Here is a 25,541-nt window from a genome sequence, read left to right on the forward strand (position 1 = left end):
CGAACATGCATTGCAAACTGGAATTAAAATTTTTTTTAAGTCAGAGATGCAGTTGAAGACATTACATGAGGGATACAATAAAGGTGATTTAAGAGAATGGAGAAAATAAACTTTGTAACAGTGGGACTTTTAAGACATGGGATGAAGGAAATATCGAATTGAAAACAGTCTTTTCAAGAAGAGAAGTGAATTATGATACAATATAGGGAACCAAACATGTGAAAGAGGAAATTGAAACATTTTAAGAGACTGTTTTTTATTTTGATAAAGATTAGCTAGTAGAGGTAAAGGAAAGGTTGAAGAAAAAAAAATCGGGAAGGTGAATGGTTAATGTGGGTCAGAAAAAGTAGAAGGAAGATGGGAGATCGGAAAAAGAAGGAGGAAGAAGAGTCAGTACAGGAAGTCACATGGTTACATGAGGTTAAAGATGAGGAGGAAAAGGTTTTTGTTGTTGTTGTGTTTTTTTTTTAAATAATTTAAGACATGAAACATAGGGTATAGTTGGGAGGAATACAAGGAGGGTGGAGGGAAAAGTGAAAAAAATAAGAACTTATGGTAAAAAGAGGAAAATACAATAAACACAATGGTGCACAAAAACGGGAAGAAGGGTAGGCCTCAAGGAAAGCTGATATGAAAAGATGAGAAAAACTCAACAATTAGCACAAGTTTTAACACAAGACTGAACTAGGTACACAGAGTAAGCACAGAGATAACAAAATAACAGTGAAAACACGACAAATGGCAATTGACAAATGGTGGACTGCATACCTCTGCCACGCAATGCCTGATTGACAAGAACATATCGGGCCCAATAGATTTTTGAAACATCATGCTAAAAATCATTTTTGGCCCCATCTCTTAATGGTGAAGAAATACTGTAAAAATTAAATAATTCTCGTATCCAGATCCGGATTCGGATCTTCACCAAAATCGAAACAATTTGTTGTGGTCAAACACCCAACCTGTCTACCAAGTTTCATCCAAATCCGTCCACAACTTTCTGAGATATTGTGCGATATATTAGTTTGGCCCTTTCTCTCAATGGTGAAGAATCATTTAAAAATTCTAGTAGTCGGATCCGTATTCAGATCTTCACCAAAATTGAATCAATTCTTTCCTGTCACACACTCAGTGTCCACCAAGTTTCATCCAAATCCATCCACAACTTTTTGAGATATCATGCTGTATATCATTTTTGGCCCTATCTCTCAATGGTGAAGAATCATTTAAAAATTCTAGTAGTCGGATCCGTATCCGGATCTTCACAAAAATCTAATCAGTTCGTCCTTGTCACACACCCAACCTGCCCACCAAATTTCATCCAGATCTGTCCACAAGTTTATGAGATTAATATTCTGCCCACAGACAGACAAACAAACAAACAGACAGAAAGGGGTGAAAACATAATCTCCTTCACCTTCTGTGGTGGAGGTAAAAAAGCTCTTCTGGCTAAACAGTTGCCTCAGCTCCACCTATTAAGCATGAGCTTAGCAGAGCTCCAGCCCCCTACATCTCTGTCGGAAATTGTACTGCAGCCAATACCGGGAAGATAATTCAGTTCTCTGTTCTGTAGACCAGTCCACCTCGGAGAAGGAACATCCATGAACAGTGAACACACCTTTCACCTTAATATTTGCTGGCCCTCATCAGCGTGGAGCAGACGCTCATTGGTTATTGATCAGGCTGTTTGAAAATAGGAAAAATTGACATCGGCAGCAATGATGGATTCCATGAAAAAGCTTTGAATTGGAAGCAAGCTTACTGGTCTGAAATTGGTTGGACCTCTTTTTGCACTCTTCTTGTAGACTGGAGTGGCATTTCCTGACCTCCAGGCAGACAGAAGATGGACAAAAGAGAAGGTATCTGTTCATCAGATAATGTCTTTATGCTTTAATGTCCACCAACAAATGCTGACAGAAGGGACGCCCAGTTTAACATCCATCCGAGGGACGGCACACACATTGATGAATCACCCGACCTGTGAACACCAGGATAACAGTTTATAGTATATATGACCTAGCAGTACAATAAAGTGTACATACGATGCATCTACATTATATAAACATGTAGGAAAAATTGACATCGGCAGCAATGATGGATTCCATGAAAAAGCTTTGAATTGGAAGCAAGCTTACTGGTCTGAAATTGGTTGGACCTCTTTTTGCACTCTTCTTGTAGACTGGAGTGGCATTTCCTGACCTCCAGGCAGACAGAAGATGGACAAAAGAGAAGGGCTGGCTTATTACTGCAAAGTGGAAGCAGATGCAGCAGAGCAGGAAAGGATAACATAGGTACTGATGCCAACTGCATGACAAAAGCAAGATTGACTGAGGGTGGAAATAATTTTCTCTATCTTCACAGGTGAGGAGACAAAGTCCAGTAGACAGTGGGTAGTGGGTACGAATGGGTAAGACAGGGACAGGATGTGATGGATTGACTCCAAAATATTTGGAAGCAAACACAGAATTAAAACAATCTCTGATTCTGATGTACCATACTCTATTTCACAGCTTCAGTGCTGCCGAAGCAGTTTCTTGGCAAGGGTTATACTGGGTGGTTTGCCGTTGCCTTCCCAGCAGTAGTTAGGGCAGTGGAAGTTGGCCATGGTTCCATCAATATCTCGCCTACTCTTCACGAAGGATACCGTGGGAGCTTTAATGTCCACCAACAAATGCTGACAGAAGGGACGCCCAGTTTAACATCCATCCGAGGGACGGCACACACATTGATGAATCACCCGACCTGTGAACACCAGGATAACAGTTTATAGCTGGGTCAGGATTCTAACCCAGGCAAGACAGCTTAAAGGCAAATGTACATCCTTCTCGTCCATCCTGCCAGCCCTAAGACAATCTACCAAAGCTAAATATATGACCTAGCAGTACAATAAAGTGTACATACGATGCATCTACATTATATAAACATGTAGGTAATTTATCCTCAAATAACAAGAGCTCATGGCCTCCATGTGCAATCAGGAATATGCTGGCTTAGTGTTTCTACAGGTACAAGTTGCATCAGTATCCCTCCTGAGACAGGTTGCCTCAACAACCCCAGAGACATGTGCTGCTTTATTGGTTATCTGAGATTTGGTTCATCAACATGCCCATGGGAATATGCTGTCTGAAGAATTTATCTTATAGGGGTTTCCTTTGCAATTGAGGAAACAAGAACGAGTTGTACGTATTAGGCACACGATTAAAACTTACTTTAAGTACAGCACATTGATGACACTTCACTATGTGGATGTACTACACATTATTCTCGCCTTCTCTCGAGTTTTTCCTTTCATACTGTGTTGTATACTGGTTTGAAATCTCACAAAATAAATTATGCACCAGAAAAACCTCTTTATGGAAATCAATACAGACACAGAATGACTAGAAAACTCTATTCTTCCTGAACAGTGGAATCTGATCAAAAATAAAAACAAATAAAGAACATATGAACAAAATTGTAATCTTGTAGTTATATGAGAGATTGCAATTGCTTTCTTCATAATAGTAACAATTACACTCTTAATACTACTACTAATAATAATAATGACCCTTTTTCAACGATGGAACCTACACAGGAGATGAATGAATTTTTGTCGATACAATGACTCCATGAAAAAAAATTTAACATTTCCAGCATTAAACTTACTTTCCTTAAGAGTAAAGATTAAATCCTAATCTTTTTTGCACACTGTACACTATATTATGGGCTGGCAAGATATCCTCGAGGTATGTGCACTCACCTTTGAGGTGTATTACCTGGGTTCTAATTTTGACCCAGCTATAAACTGTCACCCTGGTGTTGTGCATGCAGAGCGATGCATCAACATGTGGGCCATCCATCTGAAGGACATTAAGCTGGAGGACACATCTGCCAGTGTTAGTCATATTTGATAGACATTAAATATCCCTCGGCTTATTTTGTGAAGAAAGGCGAGTTATAGTCAGTACCATGAACAAATTACAACTTTCTGCCTTCACTGACTGCTGGGAAGGCAACTTGCAAACCATCCAACACAACCTTTGCCTCCTCTTCCTCCTCCTCCTTCGTATGCAGTACATGGCTGCGGTTAACATCATTGGCTAAGGGCGTGGCTATGCCATTGATGCAATTCCCTGATTACTAGTACACTGATAATAATTTCACCAACCTTGGAAGGATGTATGCTAAGTCAACCCCACCTGGTGTTAATTCAATAGTAACAGGGGCTCAAACACAAGGCACTAAGATCCCAAGCCAGCCACCTGAACAACTAAGCCAACACCATGTTTGCAACCCTTGTCAAGAGAGTGTAAAAAGTATAGTACATTGATGATGACACTTTATTACACAAAGTATTGGGACAGCAAAACTTGAAAATGAACCATCCCAATGCGTGTGCATATTTCCACCCACACTGCAAAGCATCATGTGCTTTACAAAAGGTGTATTATTGTCAAAGTTCCAACAAGACTACACTTTGTTGAAGCTTTGTTTGTTTCAGGGATATATGAAGCTTTGTTGATAAACTTAAGTGAGGACCTTTATGTAATATCTATAAACAGTTCTGAAATAATAAACATGCATATTTGCTTACTGTCCCAATCGCATAAATAATAGTGTTAGAAGTGTAAAATTACAGGTTGCCAGGTAAGATTCAGCACTGGATTTCAAAAGTAGTGAACGCATGGAAATGAATATGGAAGATCCATCAACGAAAACACATCATGACGTGATGCTTGCATAAAACTTTGTTTGTTAACACCACCACCAAGGTGAATGGAGGTTATGTTTTCACCCCTGTTTGTCTGGTTGTCTGTGAGAAGGATATCTCAAAAAGTTATGGACAGATTCGGACGAAACTTGGTGGAGAGGTTAGCTGTGTGACAAGGACAAATTGGTTCGATTTTTGTGAAGACCCAGATCCAGATCCGGATAGGAGAAATAAAACATTTTTTTAAGTGATTCTTCACCATTGAGAGGACGAAAAACGATATATAGCGCAATACCTCAAACAGTTATGGATGGATTTGGACGAAACCTGGTGGATGAGTTTGGTAGATGACAAGAACAAGCTGATTAGATTTTGTTTAAGGTACAGATGCAAATCTGGCCTATCAGTGGGTGACAAAACGTAAACTGTTCAGCCTGGCGGAGGTGTGCACTCTACCGAGCTCTATATGATGAATGTGTACATCTTTGCAGAATTTTGAAAATGCAAAAAGTAGCAATGATTAAGGAAATAACCCTCCCTTTTAACCAAGGGATATACGAGGGCCATTCAAAAGGTTATATGTCATTGCCAAATGAAAGATTTTCAATAATATGGACAACTGAAATATGCAATGCAAAATATATTTTTCAATTTTTCCAAGAAAGTGTGCCCATCAATCCACCAGCTTCTTGATTCCATCACAGAGATCTTCCTACTGTATATTCTCAGCAAAGTGGATGTGACTGTGATAATGTCTTCAGCTGATTGTAACTGTCTTCACCTCTGGTTGTTTTTCCCCCAAGGATGGGAAGAGATTAAATGTACATGGACTTAAATCCACAAATTTGGCAAAACCCAATGATTTAGCAAGGTGAGACAAAAACTCAGGATCAGAAAATTATGTTGTAGGGCCAATATGCAAAAAGCAGCCTAATTAAGGGGTTTGACTTCTTTGTCTGCTATATATTTTTCAATGCTTTGATTGTATATGTTAGATACATACACTGATGAGCCAAAACACGACGACCACTGACAGGTGAAGTGAATAACATTGATTATATCTTGTTACAATGGCACCTGTCAAGGGGTGGGATATATTAGGCAGCAAGTGAAGAGTCAGTTCTTGAAGTTGATGTGTTGGATGCAGGAGAAATGGGCAGGAGTAAAGACCTGAGCGACTTTGACAAGGGCCAAATTGTTATGGCCAGACGACTGGGTCAGAGCATCTCTGAAACGGCAAGGCTTGTGGGGTGCTCCCAGTCAGCAGTGGTGAGTACCTACCGACAGTGGTCCAAGGAGGGACAAACGACAAACCGGCGACAGGGTGTTGGGAGCCTAAGGCTCATCGATGTGCGAGGGAAACGAAGACTATCCCATCTGGTCTGAACCGACAGAAGGTCTACTGTGGCATAAGTCACAGAAAATTTTAATGGTAGTCAAGGGAGGAATGTGTCACAATCCACAGTGCATCGCACCCTGCTGCGTATGGGGTTGCGTGGCCGCAGACCGGTCAGAGTGCCCATGATGACCCCTGTCCACTGTCGAAAGCGCCTGCAATGGGCATGCGAGCGTCGGCACTGGACCTTGGAGCAGTGGAAGAAGGTTGCCTGGTTCGATGAGTCCCGTTTTCTTTTAGATCACATGGATGGCCGTGTACGTGTGCACTGTTTACCTGGGGAAGTGATGGCACCAGGATGCACTGTGGGAAGACTGGGGAAGACAACAAGCCGGCAGAAGGAGTGTGATGCTCTGGGCAATGTTCTGATGGAAAACCCTGGGTCCGGCCATTCATGTGGACGTCAGTTTGACACGTGTCACCTACCTAAACATCGTTGCAGCCCAGGTACACCCCTTCATGGCAATGGTATTCCCTGAAGTCAGTGGCCTCCTTCAGCAGGATAATGCGCCTTGCCACACTGCACACATTGCTCGGGAATGGTTCGAGGAACATGAGGAAGTGTTCACGGTGTTGCCCTGGCCTCCAAATTCTCCAGATCTCAATCCGATTGAGCATATTTGGGATGTGCTGGACTGACAAGTCCAATCCATGGCAGCTCCACCTCACAAGTTACAGGACTTGAAGGATCTGCTGATAATGTTTTGGTGCCAGATACCACAGGACACCTTCAGGGGTCTTGTAGAGTCCATACCTTGGCGGGTCGGCGCTGTTTTAGCGGCACATGGAGGACCAACAGCATATTAGGCAGGTGGTCATAATGTTTTGGCTCATCAGTGTATGTGACGGACACCAAGAGGGTGGATGTCAATCCAGGAAGTGCTCCTTCCAAGGATCCAAAGGGTGGAGGAGCTCCTTGTGAGCCAACGGCCATCCATATCTCATACCCAACTGTGTCTGCGGACATCCTCCTGCAGTTGCGTTACTTCTTATTAGGAGGTGGTGGTAGAATTTGTACTCCAGCCACCGTAAAACCCTTCATTCCGCAAAACATTCTCATAGCATAAAAAAAATCCACTTGGTGGGAGTACCTCCTGTGCAGCATCACTTTGCAGGGCAGCTCACCGGATGACGGAATTGGGGCAAAGCCTTCGGGATCCCCAATCTTTGATAGGAGGGAAACCACGGGGTAACATTCCAGGGTCAGATTGCGGGAGAGTGTGTTGGAGTGGTGCTGAGGTGTCGTTCACCAGACGGCGGGCTCCTTGGGTTAACCTGAGGCGGTTCCTTCGGGTGGGTGCCTGGAATGTCTTATCCCGAAGAGAGGATGATCAGCTGTCTCTGTTATCATCTGAGCTCAAGCGTTTGGACATCGGTATTGTAGCACTCTGAGGTTCGGAGACCAGATTGTGGAAAGATCATGGTGGGTGGTTACAACTACTATTGGTCTGGGCGCTCTGATGGTTACCATGCCCAAGGAGTTGCTGTAGCTGTGTTTCAATGACATCTTGGATGCTGCTGTCTTGTCTGTGCCTGTTTGTGGTGAGGATGTTGAGGTCATGGAGAGATTCACTTACCTTGGCAGTGATATTCATGTATCTGCTGGCTGTGAGTCAGAGGTCAATAGATGTCTGGGTCGGGCCTGGGGAGTCATGGATTCACTGGTTCATGGGGTGTGGTGCTGCCGGTACCTGTGCGGGAAGACGAAAGTCCGAGTCTTCAGGGCCTTGGTGCTTCCGGTCTTGCTCTGTGGATGTGAGACTTGGACTCTGACCAGGGATCCGTGATGGAGACATAATTCCTTTGGTACCAGGTCTCTTCGGAGAATCCTTGGCTATCGTCGGTCAGACTTTGTGTCCAACGAGCGGTTGCTGAGAGAGACTCAAATGAGATTTGTTACCTGCATAGTCCGTGAGCGTCAGCTGAGGCTGTATGGACATCTGGCTCGTTTTCCTGACGCTGATCCTGCTCACCAGATTCTCTCAGCGATGGAGTCTCATGAGTGGAGGAGGCCAATGGGCCGACCACGTGCCTCGTGATTGCAGCAGATTGATCGGCATCTGAAGGAGATGGGGATGGGCCAGGCATCTGTCTGGGGGATGGCCAGACGAAGGCTGCTGGAGTACCGGTGAAAAGTGAATGCAGCGACGTGCTGCTCTGGTGCATGCTCCAATACCTTGCCTGACCTGAAGTGCTGCAATTTTATTTTATTGGCTTTGAAAGATAAAATTGTGTGTGGCAACTGCAATATAACACAGGTTGGCTTCCATGCATTCCTATCAAATTTAGTGCTTGACCTAAATTTAGTGCTTGACCCCATGGGCCGAGCACCTGAAAGCAATTAGCATTTTCTCGCAGAAGTTCCAACCAGAAATCGGGTCTGGCCCCTGGCCCCTGGCCCATCGGAACACCTTGATGCCGGATTTTTACTGACCAAAAATAAAACATTCACTGCTGGTCAGTTACATGCAATTTCTCACCTGGCTTACAATTATGATAGTGTATCAAGTTTCATCAAAAGGAAAGATGTTGTACATCAATGACTAATATCAATACAGTAGTCACATACAATGTGACAGGAATATTTTACAAGGAAGGTTTCAGTATTTGCATCAAAAAGCTTATGGACAAATGAACAAAATGCATTGATTAGGAAGGAAAATATATAAAGCTCACAAAGAGGGGGTTTCCTCAACTTTGGCTCCATTCACAGAGATTCACAGACCCCTCATTCTTCCCCACATCACATATTTGTGGATGTCTCCCTCTATTTTGTCCCTCAACCCTGCTGTTGGTATATTCCCCCCTTCTCTTTCTACCATTTCTTTTGTTCTTTTGTGTCCTGATCCATTCTGTATTCTTGCTCTTCCACAAGCCAAGACTTTGTACACACAAAAAAAGAACTTATCCTTATGTATGCAATAATTCTCCAACTTCTATGATGTACAGTATATGGTTTTTATTGAAACAATATTATAAATAATCAGTGAATTTGATATAGTATTATTTGTAATACTGTTACGGATTTGGAAGCCCTTTGCACACAAACAGACAGCAGTCCCTCAGCTCAGTTATCTCGATAAGTACATGTTTATAGTTAGAGTCCCGTCCCTATGTTTAATGGGTGATTAAGTGTATGTGCACTGCGAGTTATTATCTTGCCAAAACGAAGTTTTTGCAAGATATGTTAGTCAGCTTGTATGTTTGTTTGTCTGTAATCACGTATAAAAAATTCTGCAGAGCACAGTTATCATTGGAAATTTTTGTAACTTCGCATATCAGAGGCCTATAGAGGTCCCTTTCAGCGCATAAAATTTTGAAGGTCGGCAACACCTTTTGGCAAGATACGGGTCGTGTTTTTGGCTGAAGGCGTGGGCGGAGCCTCCATCACCTCAGGTCAAGGCTCCGCTCCGAAGAAGGGCATGGAGAGTTTCCTCCAGCCAATGGGAAGTCAGAATGCCAGAAACTACTACAGAGCCTCTTCGGGGGGCAGGCCACCGAGACGCCCCGACACATCCCCCGACATGCCCCCGTCCAATGAGGAGGCGAGCTACCTCAGGACGGACCCCTCCCACCTCACGTGAGGAATGAATAATAGTGGGGGCGATCCGGTTGGCAAGAAGAAGAAGCCTCGTCGCCTTGTTTGCCCTCGCTTTGCCGAAAAGTGCTCGTCTGGTCTGGTCCATTCTCATCCGTTGCGTCATTCCCGGTCCCTGGTGCTTGGTGTGGCGACGAAGGTGTGGGTTCGAGTCCACCCCCGAACCAGCTCGTCTCGACCAGACCGCACGAGGCGGGAAGGTGCCCGACCGAACTCTTACCCTCAGCTCGCCTTCCCTCCCGAGCTGAAGGGTCAAATAAAGGCCACCGGCCTCATTTCTTTTGGGTGTGTGTGTGTCTGTGGCACCCGTCCTGTAAGTAGAGACTGTTAAGTGCCTGTGTTCATTGTAAATTGCATTTCTGTTATTCGGATAACTCTGCTCTGTGTCTCCCTCCCTATTGTAAATAAATATCTGTTAAATGTTCCAGTTTGTTGCCCATCGTTTCTGCCATTGGCCCAGCACAGTGCGGGCTTGAGAAGTAGTAAGGCCAATTGGGCCGCAAGTTGTTCATTGGGACCGGCGCGGCTCTGATAACTCCCGCTCGGTTACGCCGGACCCGAGTCGGTACATGCGACTTGGTTCGGACAGAGTCCGCTGAGGGTGTGGTAGCTAGACTACTCGTCCCCGGTAGCTCGACGGCGTGACTACTTAGGTAAATTGGAATAGACAAGTGGACCCTACCTCACGCCGTCAAAATATTGGCGACCACGGTCCTTTAAGTGACCCGTCGACTCCAGAGTTATCCGGGGTGATGACCTTTTAATTCCGGTGTTCGGTGGGAGACGGCCCGACTGCTCCATCTGGCGGTCGTCCTCACCACCGACCCCCGGCCCACAACAATACCACCTCCAACCAGGTGCGGTACTATGACACACACATTTACATAAAGAGAATTTGGGTCTTCCCCTCATCCTGAACCCCTGGGACTGATATATTTTTTACCAACTAAAACCTTCTTGTGCACACCACTGGTACAAATACCACATATACTTCCTGTCCATTGAGCTAGATCCTTATTGTTTTATTGGCAGCAGGATAGCTCAGTTGACAACATGGCACCACTAAACTGTCTAGTCTGCGTTTAAATGGTCACATTGTCACAAGAAAAGGATAAGAAAAGTGCATCCAACCAAAAATGTATGAAGACCTACATTACCAATTTGGTAACAAACAAGTGAGAGCAGACCTAGTCTCAAGGTGAGACTATATCTGCTCTCGTCTGAAACTAGTTCTGTTTGTTACCAAATTGGCAGGGTAGATCTTAGTAAGTTATTTGGTTAGATGTGCATTTCTTCTCAACAAAAAGGTGCATTCAACCAAAAATCAGAACTATTCAGCCAGTTTTGTAGCAAACAAGAGAGAGCAGATCTCAGAGAGCGTATTGTTCTTATACACCTTGGGGTTTCTTTCCCTTTAGTGTAAGCATGTTGATCGTAGTGCCAAACCCAGCTCGTTCTCTCACGACTGCAATCCAAGGTTTGCGCTTCACAGGTATGAACGATCATACAGGTCAGCTACCAATGAAATGGATCTTTGTCAGTTGGGGTCTGTGACTTTTGAGTGACCTTTCAGTTACCACATCAACAGCGTAACATTTTTGAAACTTGTATTTCAAATAAACAGATACAAAGTTAAATGAGGAAGTCCAACATTACATACAGTAAGTGGAAGAAAAAAAATAATTATATTCATGTACTCTCAATTATAATTGTTGCTGGTGCTTTATAAATTTAATATTTATGCTATAGTCAAATTGGCTGTCAATTGTGTTTCCCTTTTGTCTGGGTGTTGATGGGGGGAATGTCTTGCTATGAGACAGGGTGGCCTGGTTGATGGCACTGCAACTTTTGCCATAATTATGTCATTGTCTTTCACCCAGTGGACACGTATTGCAGTTTGAGTTCTTTTGCCTAATGCTTATCAGACCCATGTACTCACTGCCTTTTATATACACAATTCCTTATATTCATTTCTTTGAAAGACCTATAACCTACAGTCTTATCCTGTACTCCTTTTGGTTGTCTGCTTTTTCGTATTTTGCCTGATTCTCACCAAGGCCAGCTGAAAGTCACCATGTTCTCTCTCCCTTTGAATGTCCCAGCCCTCTCCACTCCCACGAAAGCATATAAATGTCAGAAAATGTAAACTTAGCTTAGTGCAAATCATTGGGATGTTTACATATCGGTGCTTTGGACTCCATGGTACCATGAAATAAATGTTCTCTGATCAAATGTACTTTTCGTTGTGGACAGTGAATTAATTGTTTCTTACAAATTGAGTAACAGGATTTACACCAGGTCGGTTAATAGAACAAATCAGAAAATTCCACAACAAATACAATGTCCAACTCTGATTCCTGCACCGAGGTGTTTCCGCCCAGTGTCCCTGTCCTGCAGGCTCAACTCATGCGTGTTTTCCTCATCCTTCGGGGCTGTCGAACGATTAAGTCCTGTCGTATCGTTCTCACTCGATGTCCTTGCAGCGTCCGTCGGGGCTGTCCAATTATCAACTCATGTTGTGTTGTTCTCTCTCGTATGCCGGCCCGCTCAGGACGATTGAAGAGCTCAAAGGAATTCTTTCCCAATACAAAACCTTCATGAGTTTTAATCAACCTGATTATAATCGGTTCCACACATTAACAACCACTTTGGACATTAACACCTCATTCACTCATCAGTTAAATTGAGCACGGGAACGATCGATATGCATGACTCGTCACATGTCACCCATCTCTCTACACCTCCCTCTTGCGGGTTTATTTAGCAACACAGAATGATCCAGTGTCTTCCAGCAAATGCAATTCTTGTCTATACTGGAACCTTCGCCTCAGAATGTTCCATCATTTTCACGAATCTCACCAGGCAGTTTCCAACACAATTCACGGATTCATGCTACAACAAACTTGCAACATGTAACCGTCAATTTTAATCGTTCATTAAAAGGCATTTCCTGATGCTTATCCACAAATATCACAACCAATGCTTTCTGGCCATATCGTCTAGCTTTTAACTGATAAGTATACAGGTAGATAGATCCTTGTCTTCCTGCCGGACCTAAGTATTTTTTCATCCCACGTGTGTGATTTCCCTTTGCTTTAACCCCTCCACCCCCCCCCCCTTTATATTCAAGTGTGAGCCACATGCTTGGAGGTAATGGCATCTTTAAAGGCATGGTATTGGCCATGGCATCAGGTTGAGACTATGTGGCTGACGGTGGTGGCCAATGAACCAGCAGCAATAACATCATGCCTCAGAGCCAAACCATGCGGCCATAGGGGTAAGTTGTATCTGTATGGAGCAGTCTCGTTATTTCATGAACTTGAAGTAGTTGTCGAGGCATATTTGTTTTGGATAAGCAGGCCATCAGGTTTTGTCTCTGTCTCCTCACACTTGGTAATTGTATTTATTTTCTTATTGTGTCCCTCTCCCCTGTTAAAATTAATTCCATTATTTTGATTCATGTTGTTGTGGTTTTTGAGACATGGTTGCACCTCCAGCGGTCCTAAATAATTTTTTGGAAATATAACCAGCTCAAGTATTGGCACGTAAACTAAATTATATAATCATAATATCTCACACTCGCAGCCCAGCGCCATGATTTGCATAATATGAATTTACAGGATTACCTCGTCGAAGTGATCTTAAACATACTTTCACAACCCAGAGCAGTGACGTTAATTCCCCTGACCCAATTGTCGGGGACGGGCAGTTAACACCGACCAGGCCAGATTGCCAAGGGGTTTTCCTTGGAGGCGAACAGCCGAGTTTCTCTGAGATTATGGCACACAAGAAGAAAAGGGCGGCACGGACACAGCAGACAGACGGAAGCACAATGGGGTTTATCTTGAACCCACAACAAATAGACAACACAAGCAACTTAAAATAAACACAGGGGTTTAAGGAAAGTAGATCAAATATTTACAATGGTAATAATTCAAAGTGTAATAATAAAACGAGGTAAATTAAAGCCTAAAGTTGAGGCGCCTCTACACATGGACTTTAATACAGACAAGGGGAAAATAAAAGAAAATCCTCCTATTATTCTGGCACTTGGAAAAGGTCACAGGGGACATTTACATACTGGGAGGAAATTGGCCTTAATCCCAACCTAATTCACACAGCACCACCCCCCCCCCCCCCGGGTGGTGACAAGTAACACCTAAGCTTGCAGTTTCCCTACTTAATTTACATTGAGATGTCTCCGACACGTCCACGGAGCAAGCAACTCTATACAATCATAACTTTGCTCTGAAATTCCTCAACCTACCCCCACAACCGTAACAATATGTTTTGCGAACCGTGGTGTCTGTCTGTGCGTTCGTCTGTCTTTCGTTTATGGTGGCCAATACCCCCACTGAATTTGAAAAGCTGTACATGCAGGCAAAGCTTTACAACACTCAATTTGTAAGTGACAGGAGAACAGGCATGAATAAATTTGATGCCAAAATTTCATTTCGCAAGCAGGATATTTTGCCCCATTTTTCGACAAATTGAACCTGTCTGCCGCCCAATGTTGCACCACCATTTTACAGTGGATGGTATAAGTAGCTCAGAGCTGTAGCTCAGAGTGAACCCAAGAGTGCAACACAATTAACCTTTTTAAAGTTCATGAAATATTTTTTTTGATAACACTTAATTTAAAAATAATTTAAATTGATTGATAGATTAACTGATTGATGACCAGAGCATCCTAAACTGATCAAGATCGTACAAGCTCTGCCAGGAGTGCAGCGATTACAGAAGCGAGGTCAGGCTAGGTAGTTTGAATGTGGGATCAATGGGGAGGGGGGCAGGGGAAGAGGAGTCTAAGTGCTGGAGATGATGCAAAGAAGGAGGTTGGAAATGGTGTGTGTAGGCTAGCAAATGGAAAGGAGACAGGGTGAGGAGGTTGGTAGGAGGATCAAAGCTGTTGCATGTGGATGGAGATGGAAGGAGTAATGGCGGTGGAATAAGTATCGGAAGAGATCAGTAAGCAGGTGGTTAGAGTGGAGAGATGGGAGGGACAGATAGTTATGGCATGGTTGGTGGTATAGAGGCAAATGGTCTGTGTTATGTCGGTATCTGGGCCATAAACGAGAAGGACTAGGGTGGCGAAGCAGGAATTCAGGGACATATTGGAGAAGGTGATGGGAATGGTTGGGCTAGAGGTGATGCTGTGCATTATGGAGGACTTTAACATGCATGTGGGAGTAGCAGAGCCAAGGGAAAAGGAATGGTTTGGTAAATTTGGTTGGGGAACAAAGAATAGAGATGGTCAAGAGCGGGTGAAGCTGGTGGCGAGGAATGGGATGGTCATAGCTGGTTCATTCTTTCAAAAATGGGAAAGCCACAAGATTACCTGTAGGAGTGGACAACATAGAATGGAACTGGATTTGGTGGTAGTAAGAAAGGGACAGTTGTGGAGGGTTAAGGATTGCAAGGCAGTGGCAGCAGAACATGTTACCACCCAGCACAAGCCTGTGGGATTTGTGGTACGGATGGAGAAAAGGAGGAAGGTTAAGAACAGGGATCGGAAGATAATGTGGGGGAAGTGCAGGGAAAACGTTGTCTTTTTTTTTTGTACACTGCTGCTTCCCAATTCCATATCCAGGCAATGCATGATGCCATCGTCGGGCGCCAAAGGAAGGGAGTACTTAGTTTCTGCTCCGTTTTTTTGTTTTCTTGTATGTTTTCTTGTTTGTCCGGGCGATATCTCAGCCATCCTTTGAACTAGAAAGCTGAAATTTTACGGACAAAAGTGAAGATGTGCTTTGTCAAAAGTGGTATTTTTTACTTTTTGATGAATCAATTTATTAATTACTTAATTATCGATTTATTAATTCCTTATTTATTTTCTTTCGCCTCTGGGCAATAAATAGCTCAGGCACCTTTTGAGCGAGGAAAATGATATTTGGACACTGCAGTGAACAAGTGATTTGGCTATAAAGGATATTTTTGATTTATTATTCATTTTTCAATGAATTACATAATCTTCAAAAAGTTTCAGTTTTGGATGAAACAGTGGTGGTTTTAGTATGCTATTAGGCAATTGATTGAGAAATCAATTATTTTACGATTAGTATTTATTTTAATCACACAATTAATCAACGAATCAATCAATTATTGTACACCGCTCCACTCCAAATCCATCTCCATGTGCTGCACGGCGAGTAAGTATCATTTGTACACATTCACCTCAGAAGTACATTTGTACACATAAACTGAGTATCATTTGCACACATTCACCTGAGAAGTGCACAGCTCCCTCCAAATTCCATCTCCATGTGCTGCACGGTGGCATCACCAAGTGCCAAAGACACCCCAGCAATGTCATGCGCGAGAGGATTTGTTATTTATTTATTTATTTGGCATTGGGTGGTGTACTTTGAATGCACCTCTACTTGTTTCTTTTTTTCCGTCTTTTTTTTCTTTTCTTTTTTTTCCATGACGGAAGAAATCGGAAGCATGTTACCACCCAGCACAAACTTGTGGGATTTGTGGTACGGATGGAGAAAAGGAGGGAGGTTAAGAGCAGGGATCGGAAGATTGTGTGAAGGAAGTGTACGGGAAATGCCATCTTTGATTACAAGGAGAGGTTAAGGGCTCGGTTTGAGCAACTGTGTGAAGAATCAGAGGGTTTGGAGGAGAAGTGGAAGAAGTATGGAGAAACGTTTAGGGGAATTGCAGAAGTTTTGTGTGGAAGGCCACCAGGCAAAAGGTGCATCATCGAGGGATAGAAACTGGGTATGGTGGATGGAGGAGGTTTGCGAAGGCAGTTGGTGAAAAGGAGGTTTGAAAGAGGATAGATAAGATCAAGGATTGGGGGGGGGGATCTGCCAGATACAAGGTTGCTGTGCTTGTATGGGCAGAAGAACAAAACAGCAAGGAGAGCTGTGGATAAGGTGAGGAATGATATGGAAGAGGAGGTGTAAAAGTTGGAAGAGGATGGCGGGAAGAAGATTATATATAAATTGGCTCGTGACAGGGATGAGGATGGTAACGGCATGAGGAGGGGGGTGATTAAGGATGGCGGTGGGAGAGTAGTGATAGAGAGGGGGGCAATATTGAAGGTGTGGGAAGGATATTTCAAAGACCTGTTGAACCGGGAAGGAAGCAACGGTGAGCTGGAGCTACCATGTTATGTAGAGGGGAAAGTGGAGTTGATGGAGATCACAGAGGAGGAAGTGCAGATGGCATTGAAGAGGATGAAGAAGGGAAGAGTGCCAGGCATTGATGAGTTGTGTTCAGAGATGATAATTGGAGTGGAAGAAGTCGGAGTCAGCTGGACGAAGAGACTGTTAAATATAAATATATATATATATATATATATATATATATATATATATATATATATATATATGAGAGGGTTGAATTCTGGAGGAGTGGAGGACAGGATTTAATTGTGCCGATATGAAAAGGGAAGGGCGATGTTCAAGATCCGGGGAAGTACAGGGGCATTATGCTACTAGTAATGAAGGTGCTGGAGAGGATTCTGGATGGGAGGATAAGGAAGAGGGTGGAGATGGAGATCTGAGAAGAGCAGCAGGGGTTTAGAAAGTTTAGGGGGATGGCAGATAGGATGTTCATGCTGAGACAGCAGGTGGAGAACAGTTTGGAGGTGCAAGGTGAGATGGCATTGGGATTTGTGGACCTGGAGAAGGCCTATGACACTGTCCCAAGAGAGATGGTAATGGTGAGAGAGATGGTGATGAGATCGTGATGGATGGGAGTGCCGGAAGCAGAAGTTAGGTTGACGTAAGGGATGTACAAGGGAACGAAGGGAAGAGTTTTTGTTGGTCCTGGGATATATGAGGAGTGCAGCATAAACATCAGTTTGAGGAAAGGAAGCGCTCTCAGCCCACTCATGTTTATCATGGTGATGGAGAAGCAGGAAGGTGAGCTTGAGGAGTAGTATGGGGAGGATGTTGTATGCGGACAATCTGGCTGTTGTGGTGGAGAGTGAGTGGGAGATGCAGGAAGTACTGGAGGAGTGGAAGGAGGCATTTGGGAAGCATGGGCTGAAGGTGAGTGTGGAGAAGACTGAGGTGATGTGGGTCATGCAGCAGAGAAAAGAAATGAATATCAGGTTAGAGGGGAAGGAGATCAGACAGGGAAATAGGTTTGAGCATCTGGGAGGAACAGTGAGCGGGGATAGTAAATTCGAGGCAGAGGTGAGGAGGATTCAGGTGGGTGTGAATGCATGGAGGAGGGTGAAGAGAGTAATGGCAGACAGAAAGATTTCAATAAAATTGAAATGGAAGGTTCTGATGTCATTTGTAATGCTGGCCTACCTTTATGGTCTGGAGATAGTGGCAATGCCAAAGAGACAACAACAGAGGCTACAGGTTTTCGAGAACAACTGGGTCAGGAGGATTGCGGGAGTGAAGAAGGTGGCTAGAAGGAGGATGGATGAACTGAGGGAGGAGATTGGTGTGCAGATGAGTTTGATGGGGAGATTGGTGAAATGCCAACTGAGATGGGCTGGACACCTGGTGCAGATGGGGGAAGAGAGAATGGCAAAGAGAGCGGATTGTTTGAGGGAGCAAGATAGGAGGAAAAGAGGGAGATCACAGTTGAGATGGGAGGGCAATGTGAGGAGGAGAGCTTTCCATAAGGTAGGGGTGGTTGGAGAGTGTACAGAGATGGCTGAGGACAGAGGGTTGTGGAGGAGTATCGTGGTCAAGACAGTGGCAGAAGCATTTTGCCATCTGACCTCACCCCTTTTGAAGGGAAGAGGAGAAGAAGATGATCAACTTAAACTTTTCCCATCACTGGGAATGGATATTTTTGCTTGTGGTAAATAATTGTAACATGACATGTTGCATGTAAAATTCCTGAATTCAGGTTTTGTGCCTCAATAGCCATGGTTTGTATAGATATGATCAACACATTTCTGAAACATTAGTCCATTGTTTATTTTACAGTTTAAATTATTTTTTGAGGAGTATACAAGGAAAGGCAGCCACTAGATGATTATAAGATCAAAATGACAGTATGAGAACTGGTGAGAATAATTTATATAGGACCCTTATCCAATTGGTGGGGACTTGATTTGGTGCGAGTCCGCCGTATTTGTTTGAGTCACTTTAATTGATGGGTATTTGACGCTAACGGATATTCAAGGAGTTATTTTTTTTGTGATCGAATTGTGACTTCACAAATGAAAACCTGACATGATGGTGAAAAAAAAATTAGTACTAAACACTGTGTGAATATTCAATTTGAAGAATAATGTGAAAATATGTTTGAACAGCACATCATAAAGATTGCAGCATTTAAGTGAGCAAGCAAATGCTGCTGAATGTGGGATTTTCTTTATAAAGCTTGGCAATGTGACAAGAATGATTGCCAAGGAGAGAAATGGATCTCCTGCATACGAAAACTTCCAAAATGTCATAAAGAACAACAGCCTTTTTGGGAATATTTGGATTCAGAATACAGCACGTTCTGTTAAAATAAACAGCACAAAGCTTCTTCATACACATCAAATTTCAAAATGCACATATGAAAAACCCTGTTGTGAATATATTAGGATGCATGTGTACAAGTAACCCAATAATAAGAAGTACCTAATGTGCATCTCATAATATTGTATTGTAGTGAAAGTGCAGTTTATATGCTTCTCATGCGTTGGAATGATGGATAGTATCCAAAAAGAAAAAGGTACAAGGCATTGATCTCAATGTGGAGCATATAATAATTCTTATCATCTCTGGTTGTTTTTTTTTTAATTGAAGTTCACCCTAAACAAGGCTGAAAGCCACTATTTTATGGTTTTTAAAGGGGTACAAAGAAAAAGAAGAAGAGGAAAAACTGGCAAGACCTTCACCTAGTCCTGAAACAAGGACACCTCTTCATAGGACCACTGTGCATGAGGGGGTAACTCGGCCAAGCAGGAAAAAATAAATTTTCCTACCCCCATTGGGTGTTTTTTTTAAGATCTCCGTACTGGATGGCCGTTGGCTCCCGAAGGGAACTCATCTGCCCTTTGTCAGGTGTTGTTTTTCATCCTCGCAGGGTGTCACAGTCAAGGTCCCCACGAGCAAAGCCAGTGAGTGGTGTCGGTTTAATCGCCGACAACCCGACCATGCGGCAGGTAACATTGGGTTACATGTTGTAACCCAATTACATGTTGTTACATACACAACCCGACCATGATGTTTTCTTTTGTTTTCTGGTAACAAAAGAAAACATCACTTGGCACATGTCCACTCACAACAAAACTTTGATATTATCCAAGTAATGGCAGAGGAATGGGAGGTCACATTTACTCCAACATATGTGCTTGGATATACCCATCTCAAACAAAAAAATATGTCAGCCAGATGTCCCTGAGCTTCAAAAGTACCCCAAATGCTGAGACATCTCTTGAAATATCCAAGGGTCACTATTAACCTATGGCTCAACTGTGCCAACCACTGATCATTATCTACAAGAGCATGAATAAAGTTGAGGTACTCAACAGTGATTGCTTTATTCCTGACCTCCAAGGACTGACCAATTGCCAACAAAGCTTTCTCAAATCAAGAGTGATGAAATACACACACGGCTTACCTGGATGTATGTGTTTTAAATGCGTTTCTCTGTTTTTCCTCTTTCTCTTTCTCTCTCTGTCTTGAAAGCCAAAAGAGGATTAAAGGGCTGAAACCTCTTGTAGTGCACTAGGATGACATTTTCTAGTCGAGCCAGGAAGTGAAAAAGGCTCGACAGCTCAGAGACGACTAAGCTACCACGGAGATATCCCCATCAGCCAGTGATATGCAATAAACTGGATCATATTCATAACAAATATGTCAACTTGATGTACCTGGATCTGAAGTCAACATTCTGGGTCACCGTATCCCACATGCATTTTGTAGCTGCGGTATTGCCACTTACAGGACGACACTGCAGCAGCTCACCTCCACCTGAACAATTTAATACATATGATACGAGCCAAACCATTTCCACGGGCAATGCAGTGGCTGTCCACAAAACGACATCACACACATCCAGTAAGCAATAAAAACAACACCCCAAGCTGTTGTGAGGCAGCCTCCTCCCTGAAAAAAACACACTTTTGCAGTGCATTTCTTTTTATAACACCAACAATTCATCTAATACATTTAGCCTCATAGATAGGCTAATTTGAAATGTGTATGGTTACAGACAGATAGAAGGGGCCTCATGTTGAATAGAAAGCTAGCCTTAATCATTGAGGCTAATGTTTTTCTGTATCAGCGGACAGGAAGAACACCTGGAATAAACAAAATGTTGATTGCAGTGTATGCCTGATGTTGGCTTAATGGTTAGGGTGGTGGGCTTGAGATCTGAGGGTCCTGAGTTCAAATCCTACTTAGCTGTTAAATTAATACCAAGTGGGGTTGACGCAGCCTGTCATCCTTCTGAGGTTTGCAAAGTGAGTACCAGTTTGCTGGGATGATTGAACCATTTGAGTATCCTGTGTCAGAGTGGTGATCTGTCCAGGATTGTGCCCAATAGCCCAGGAGACTGCTTTGGCAGTGCCAATGCTCTGTACAGAGTATGGCCTCAATGAATGGATGGATGAATGATTGAAGTATGCTAACTGCAGTAGGAACCAAGAAGAAGCTGATATTTTTGTCGTTAACCTTTCATCAGAGCAAAAGAGAAAGAAGCTTTGATGAAGGTTTAATGCTGGAAAATGTCAGCTTCTCCTTTCAAACAATGTTCTGTTGATTCCTTCTTACTGTTGAATACATTAATGAGTATGAATTACATTATTAAAGGAGATAAAATTAGTAAAGCCTGCATCAGACTGGAATTGATGTATGGAAGTGAAACTTGGGCCATGCGGATCGAAAAGGTGAAAATAATGGAAAGAACAGATAATGATACAATGATTGAATGGATTGTCTGAAAGAATCCTGAGCTTGGAAATCAGGTAAAGATTATAAATCAAGACAAGTGAAGAAGAACTGAGGAAGAGAAAATTTGATTGGGAGACAAGTGAAGGCTTCATTCATGAAGATGATTGGGCTTGTGCTTCTAATTCAGGCTTGCAAATCAGAACATCTCACACTGTGACAAACTGGTCACTTTACCTAATTTGCCAGAATAGTAAATCTAAGCATGAAAAAGACAACTCAGGTGGTAACCACACAAGTATATGACAGTCAGATGAAATGAGCCCAGCAGAGAAGGGATGAGGTAATGATCAGGAGAATCGTTGAGGAAGAGATCAAAGCCCACTGAAGCCAGATACCATCGGGGATGCGATAAGACCAACATGTGCATATGTGGCATCACGTAGCCTGAAGGATGCAACCAGTTCCACCTCAGCAGTCAGCATAAGATAACGAATTTCATCTATTGACAGATGAAACAGACATGAAGCTCCTTAAAGATAACAGAGCTTTTGACATGTCATCTCTTCTCTTCTCAAATTATTTCATAAACACCTTCTACATCAACGCATTTGGAAAGAAACAGCAGAGAAGTATAGAATACAAAATCTGAAGACATGTCTTGTCAATAAATATGCATCGAGACAAAATAAGGTCTTATCCTCAATCTGAGAAGAACAAGAGTGAACTTGTTTGCAGCAACTCCTTACAGATTGGACAGCTCATCAATAGTACAGCTGAATTTAATGAGATTTTGTCTAACACTGCTATTGCCACAGAAAGAGTTGAATAAACTACTGACACCGCATTATGTCATGCTGCAGCTCTCTTCAGGACAGAAATGAAGGGCAAGAGTGGCATTAAAATACAACCCCTCAACATTGCTGGTATTTCTTTCGATAAAGCAAGAGAGATTATCCCTGGTAAATTGAAATCTTTCTTGCAATTACTTTGCCAGTCAGAAAAGGAGTTTTTCGACAAAGATTTGTCAAAGACAAACTCAAGTTAGAACATCAAAAACAGTTCAGAAAGGAAAGTTCGAAGCATTTGTGCAGAACATAGTCTGCAACTTTTCAAGTCGTCACAAGAAAATGTCCACGAATGTTGGATGTGTTAGAGAGAATTGTGAAAGGCACAAAGACCTTCTGGGACCCTTTAACATAATCTAATGTCAAGACATTTGCAAGCCTATCAAAGCGCAACAAGCCGATATTGGAAAAGCAGAGGGTGCAGATGGTGAATGTTGACAGACAGATTTTTCAGTCGGCTTGTAGTTGTGTTGGAAAGCCATGGCAATTGACCTCAAGGAAATGTATTCCTATGAGCTGGCTCCAGTACCGCTTTCCTTAGCCAATCTGGATGGTACAACGAGGAAGACCACAAAGAGTGCCCTTCTGAAAGAACTTGAGATTGAAGGGCAGTCTACCTGTACACTCCCACATACCACATACCACAAAAAGGTCAGCTTTTTGAAATTTAACTGATTTATTGGCCATGATACAGATGTTGTCAAAGGGAGCAATGGTAACATTTGGTGACCTATCTCGTCGTAAACACAAGTATGCAGATGAGGTCCATGATATATACCAGACAGGTATGACATTTGGGAGTTAATACAGTAAGGTGAAAGAGGCAGAAGAGGTCAAGGAAGGTCAATATAAGTACAGATAAAGAGTAGAACTCAAAAGATACCTTCCAGTCTGAACAGCTACTTATCAAGCAGTGAAACAAAACCAACTTGCAGACATTTGTGTCAGACTGATGTCGGGAAATGTCAGAGAAGCTCAGGAATCACCAACTTTTGTACATTGGTACCCAAAATGGAAAGCCAGAAGAAAATTTCAAGTCGAGGACATGAAATTGTTGAAGATTATAAATGTGACCATGAAGAGGCTGACAGCCGAATCTTTGTGCATTGTGAACATTTTGCACAAAGCTATACAGATGAGCACAAACGAGTGATCATTTCTCTCCTGACACAGATGTTGTAGTGATATGCTGCCACTGTTTTGCTTCCCTTAACATGGATAAACTGTGGTTTCAGACAATAGGGAGGCAAAAGAGATTCATACCATTTCACAGCACAATAGCCAGTCTTGTTCCAAGAGTACGTGACCTCCTGCCAACCCTCCATGCTCTTCCTGGTTGTGCTTCTACAAGTTGCTTGTCTGATATTGGAAAAATAGAGGCATTCCAAGCTCTGAGAAACAATCTGGATGTCCGAGAATGTTTAACTGGCTTTGGATCACAACCTTCTGTAATTGAGGGGGAAAGTATGGAAGCATCCAAACTTCTCTTGCAATTGATTTATGGAGAGAAGGCATTGGACTTGAATACCCTCTGCTACACACTTTTCACAAAGAAGAATCTGGATAGCACCAAACTTCTTCCAACTGATGATGCTGCAAAAGTCTGCACATCAGAAGAGCAAACTATCAGTGCCACATATATGGAAGTATGCTGAGAATGCATTGCTTCATCTACCTTCACTGTTGGGAATGGATGGGTTACCAGAACTCATGCGAAGACAACCGGTGCCAGAAATAATCATCAAACTGGTTGTCTACAGCTGCTTGAAAGGTTGTGTTGGAAGATGCATTTGCAAGCAAGTTGTTTGCCATGCACTCATCCTTACAAATGTGATGGATCCTGTGCTAATGTCCAAGTATATGTCAATGATACTGAAGAGTGTGAGTGGCATTCAAGTGACAATGAAAGGGATTTGCATTCTCAGACATACTTCACAAGATTATATTTGATGCATACCGTATGTTCAACATTATTTGTCACTTTGAAAGTGTGTATTATGATTACATATGAAAAATCACATGCTGGTGTTTTGAAGAATGTCTCAATGTATGTATAAATAATAACATATATTGCTTGTTGTATAATTTCGAATTAAAGCGACTAAGTAAATGATATTGATCCTTTTAAAAAACACTGAATTGCTTTAGGACCAGACTCGGTGTTGTAATGGTTAGAGCGCCTGCTTGGAGTTTGGGAGGTCGGTGGTTTAAACCACATCAGTCATACCATAGACATTATTTTAAAATGGCATGTGCTGCTTTCTTGCTTCAGCATTTAAAAGGATAGAGCACGGACAAACAAAGCTGGGAAAGTCATGTCAAACCACACAGTATAACTCTGCCAAGAAACTGCTTTGGCAGTACCAACTCCCTGTGAAGTATGGCACATCAAAATAGAAGAAAAAAATGGCTTTGGGTTATGGGAAAATGTTTTGGCCAGGAAATCATTACCTGCACATACAGAGAGATGCAAAATGGCTCAAAATGACCAGAAGTAATTCCAGTGGAGGTTCCAATATCTAAAACCTCCAATTTCATTTGGTTAAAGGGTTAAACTTATATCATGATGTCCATTTTTTGACAAAATAGGCACTCACAACTTTACATAGTGAGGGGAGGGAATAAAAGAAAAGTGATACAGCTCTGCAAGCAGGATGCAGAATTTGATGCTGTTTGGGGTTTTGGAATACAAATGATTGTAGGTTTCAGGAACAAAAGTAATTTTGAGCAAATTAAATTCCTGGAGTGCAAATTGGTCTATCCCTCTCACACTGAGTGAAAAACGTCATGCACCCCAGCAGATGCTGCTACCTCACACCCACCTGGATTTTTGTACTGCCACCCAGGTGATGACCACCAAGGGTCAGGCTATCGTTAAAAAAAAACTCAAACCTTAATCAGCAAGCAAAGTGAACAGAAGTGAAATTTGGCCACCGACTCCTGAGCTATACTCCGCATTTCTCTTGCCTCCATATAAAAGGCAAAACAACTTTTTCATGCATTTGCATTTCCTTGTGGACTGCATGTTGCTCTATGAACCCATTTAAAACCTGTGAAATGTATATCTCTCAATCTGTTTGTTTCTGTGTCCAATTAATTACTTTCGTCTTTAATGCAATTCCACCATTTTGCCACCACTCCTTCTCCTCTCCCCATGATCTAATTTCCAACTTCCTTTTTTCCCCCTTTTATATCTTCTGTGCTC

At 42.7% G+C, this 25,541-nt stretch overlaps 1 protein-coding gene across 5 annotated transcripts in view; it reads right to left on the reverse strand.

Moving 5' to 3' along the window:
• The window catches only part of LOC147015421 (voltage-dependent N-type calcium channel subunit alpha-1B-like), a 293,408-nt gene that overhangs the window by 262,975 nt on the left and 4,892 nt on the right, over window positions 1-25,541 (reverse strand). The window lies entirely within an intron of this gene.

Source organism: Eptatretus burgeri, chromosome 12 (genome assembly GCF_056783735.1).
Source record: "Eptatretus burgeri isolate ZD-2024b chromosome 12, Ebu_testis_v1, whole genome shotgun sequence".
NCBI classification, from domain to species: domain Eukaryota; kingdom Metazoa; phylum Chordata; class Myxini; order Myxiniformes; family Myxinidae; genus Eptatretus; species Eptatretus burgeri.